The sequence below is a fragment of the Elephantulus edwardii genome, unplaced genomic scaffold (genome assembly GCF_000299155.1).
Source record: "Elephantulus edwardii isolate Elephantulus edwardi_28Jun2011 unplaced genomic scaffold, EleEdw1.0 scaffold00204, whole genome shotgun sequence".
Lineage (NCBI taxonomy): Eukaryota > Metazoa > Chordata > Mammalia > Macroscelidea > Macroscelididae > Elephantulus > Elephantulus edwardii.
Genome location: NW_006399954.1, coordinates 2,713,964 through 2,717,736, shown reverse-complemented (window position 1 = coordinate 2,717,736; position 3,773 = coordinate 2,713,964). Strand labels below are relative to the sequence as shown.

Below are 3,773 nucleotides of genomic sequence, written 5' to 3'. Positions count from 1 at the left end.
CACAGAACTGGTAATAGGACAAAACCACAGATCTCTCCATAACACCCAAGTGCTTAGCTGGTGCACCATTAGGGATATATGTGTACTTATATGCTTTAGCAACCCATGTTCTTTTTTTGTTCATAGGGTTTTCAAAAGCCTATTATTTCAGAAGTTGATGGCAAATCCTGCTTCCTTGTCTATTTTAGTCTGAGAGCTGTGCTAAAACCTCCATCTTGGATGACCAGACTGGTGTTTGAAAGTCCAGTAGCACATCTTCCAGTATCCCAACAACCCACAACTTAACGCAGTACAACAAACTGACAGACAAATGAGGTACTAAAATAGCAAAGGGAAAACAAGCACGCATACACAGAGATGAGCTATAAAATTAGTGTTGTTTTGTGCTGTAGAGTTGGAACAAACAAATAACTGATCCTCTAGCAAGTTTTTGGAGGCAGTCAATTGCATAGGAAGAGACTATCCATCTTTCTCCCATCTAGCTGCTGGGGTATTCAAACCATGTGCTTTTGCGATTACAGCATAGCTTCTTGCCAGTAAAGCTTCTCAATTAAGTAGTAACATGCAAATCATTACCCCAAGTCAAAAAACTGACATAGCTATTATCCTTCTACCAGCAAACTACAGAAACAATCAGGCAATCAAAAATTTATGATGAACAGTCCACTCTGGCTCCAGCTGAGGCCTGCAGCATGGTATGACCAATGACTTTGAGTGGTAATCTTTGAAAAGAGTTGTTATGTGCCGTCGAGTCGCTTGCTACTCATAGAAAAGAGTACTGAATAATATACCATGGAATTCTAAAAAAACAAACAGATATGTCTTGGAGAAAGTGTAGTCAGGCAATTATGGTGAAACTTCATCTCACATATTTCGGGCATGCTGTTAGAAGATATTATTTCTTGCAAAAGGACATCATCCTTGGAAAGGTTGAAGTTCAGTATAAGAGAGGAAGACCTTCATTGGAAAAGACTGGCATAGTGACCACAGCAACAGATTCAAGCCTGTCAGAGATGATGAGGATGACACAGAATAGGACAAGGTTCAGATCTCTTGTTCATAGGCTCACTAAGAGTCATAACTGACTCAAAGGCACCTAACAGCAATAGCAATGAATATTATGTTTAGAGAAGGTGGACTATTTGAAGAAGAGGAAAACTCATCAACCAACTTCATTATGTAGATGACACAAGCTTGTTTGATGAAAAAGAAGAAGATTTGAAACACTTAAGGCAGAAGATAAAAAAACTACAACTTTTAATATGGGTTACTTCTCAATATATAAAGAACAATCCTCACCAATGGGCCAATGGAAAGCATCATTATAGAAGAAAAAAACTGAAGTTGTCAATGATTTCATCTTACTTGGATCCACAATCAACACCAGAGTGCCAGCTGTCAAGAAATCAAGAGAAGTATTGCATTGGCAAAATCTGCTGTCATGAACTTCTCCAAATTTCCAAAGAGCAATGGTAGAAGTTTAAAGACTAAGAAGCAACCAATTCAAGCCATTATATTTTCAATTAATCCATACATATCTGAAAGTTGAATAATAAAGAAAGATGACAGAAGAAAAACTGTTGCTTCTGAATTGTAATGTTGGAGATGAGTGTTGATTTTCCCATGGGCTGCCAAAATCCAAACAAGTCTGTCTTGGAGAAAGTGCCAGTAGGGTGCTCCTTAGAGGCAAGAAGACTGAAGTGTGGTCTCACATACTTTGGACATGTTGTTAGGAGAAGGTCAATCCATGGAAGAAGCTATCTTTCTGGTAAAGGTGGGGGTTCAACAAAAGAGGAGTACATATAATGTAAGAATAGAACAGAACAGAATAGAATAGACTAGAATAAAAAGAATATAGAATAATATACTATAAAACAATATATTATAGTATTTAAAATAATTAATATAATATAATATAATATAATAATCTTGTGTCGTAGTGGTAAGAAGATGTGCTGCAATCCCAAAGGTATGTGGTTTGAATTCATCATGAGGGAAGGATGAGTAATCTCTTCTCATTCAATTTATTGTCTCTGAAAACCATTTGGAGGCTTCAACTATGAGTCGATTCTGACTAGACAGGGTAAAATAACAACAAATATATGTTCATATATGGCAGTAATACATATATAGAGAGATAGAGAGAGAGAGATTACCGTTTTGGAGTTTCACTCCTGGTATTTTTTTATGTGATTGATAGTATTGCAGCATTTTAAGAAAAGAACCAGAAATCATGAGTGCAGTAGTCGTGTACCAGCTCTATAATTATAAAGAAGTAGCCTACTCTTTTGGAAGCATCCACTTCTTTTTTTTTTTAAATTTTTAGAGTTATAACTGTATCTTTATTTAAGCCTTATGTGCCTACTTAGCGTTTTCCACCAACTTGGGTGGCAGAAACTTTCACAGGCTTCACAATTTTTTGTTTAGGCGCTGCTTTTGTGGGAGCCTTAGTAGCAGCCATTGCAGTCTTTTTAGATGCTTGTTTAGCCTTTTTTGCTTCCTTGGCAGCCCTGATAGCCTGTTCTCGTTGAGCCTTTCTAACTTCAGGTTTTTGATTCCTCTTGGTCATTATATCAGCAAGAGAATGCACCAGTGATGGCCCTTTGGAATTTGACTGCTCGGCAGGTTCTTTTCTTTTTAATTTCTTCCGACTGGCCCTTCTTGTGCTTCCTTCTGTAGAGGACAGTCCAATTTATTTGCCATGGAAAGCCGACTCGCATTTTGCATTAAGAAACTGGAACACCTTCCCGTCGGTCCTGGTGTAGCGCCTCCCGTGCCCGGGGTAGATCTTATACCCTCTGAAACTGCACAGCTCGACCTTCAAGGCTGCAGCTTCAGAGGAACTGGGGAGATGGCGAAGAGCGGCATCCACGTCTTAATCAACTTGACTGTGGAAACTCTATGAACCTTGAGAAGTGAGGATAGTTATAGAAAGGCTTCAGGCCTTTTGTTCATAGGGTCACTACGAGTCATGCTCGACTTGATGGCAATCAACAACAGTCTACTCTTAGCTCCGATTTAAGAACATTCCCAGCATTTCTGATTTGACACGCACACATATACACACACCCCAATGTCTCCCGTACCTATTTGGTTTACAGGGAAGGAAGAATGCTCAATAGTTTCTGAGATATGTTTCCTGAGTCATTAGCAACCATTTCATTACTTTAGCATGGAAGATTCGGTGTCTGCATACCCCTACAGCCACTTGAACAATGGCTTGCTTTATAAGACAGACCTCTGTCTTAGATGCCATAATGCTAGAATATGAAACAGTACAGACCTTAGAATGGATACATGTAATATCAATATTTGTTACTCCTTAATGCTGCAGAAAATGAGATAAGTACCATATATGTACGTTATTTCTACCTCCATTGAATAGATGAAGAGAAAAAAATAGTAACTTGTCCAAATCACAGTGTGAAATGAAACTATGACTGAATTCTGATATATCTAGCTGTTAAGTATTATGATAGACAACGTCTTTGTGGAGAAATTAATTTATGGAATGCAAAGAACAAAAACTCAGGGCTACTGAATAATTTTGCTCAAGTGACAAAACTAGGATTGTCATTTAAAATACTTGTATTTGGTCTATATTCTTCTATTTCCTCTTTTTTGGCTCCAGTTGTTGATGCATATGTTTGAATGATAGTGATATAAAGAGATCTTCCTTGCATGTGTACGCATATTATTCTATTGCACATAACATTGTATCTCAAGATATATCTAGAAATGGTCTTTTAAACTATGCAGACAACCTAGATTTT

At 37.7% G+C, this 3,773-nt stretch overlaps 1 pseudogene; it reads right to left on the bottom strand.

Moving 5' to 3' along the window:
• Window positions 1-2,365: 2,365 nt before the first annotated feature.
• The window catches only part of LOC102843881, a 113,538-nt pseudogene continuing 112,130 nt past the window's right edge, over window positions 2,366-3,773 (bottom strand).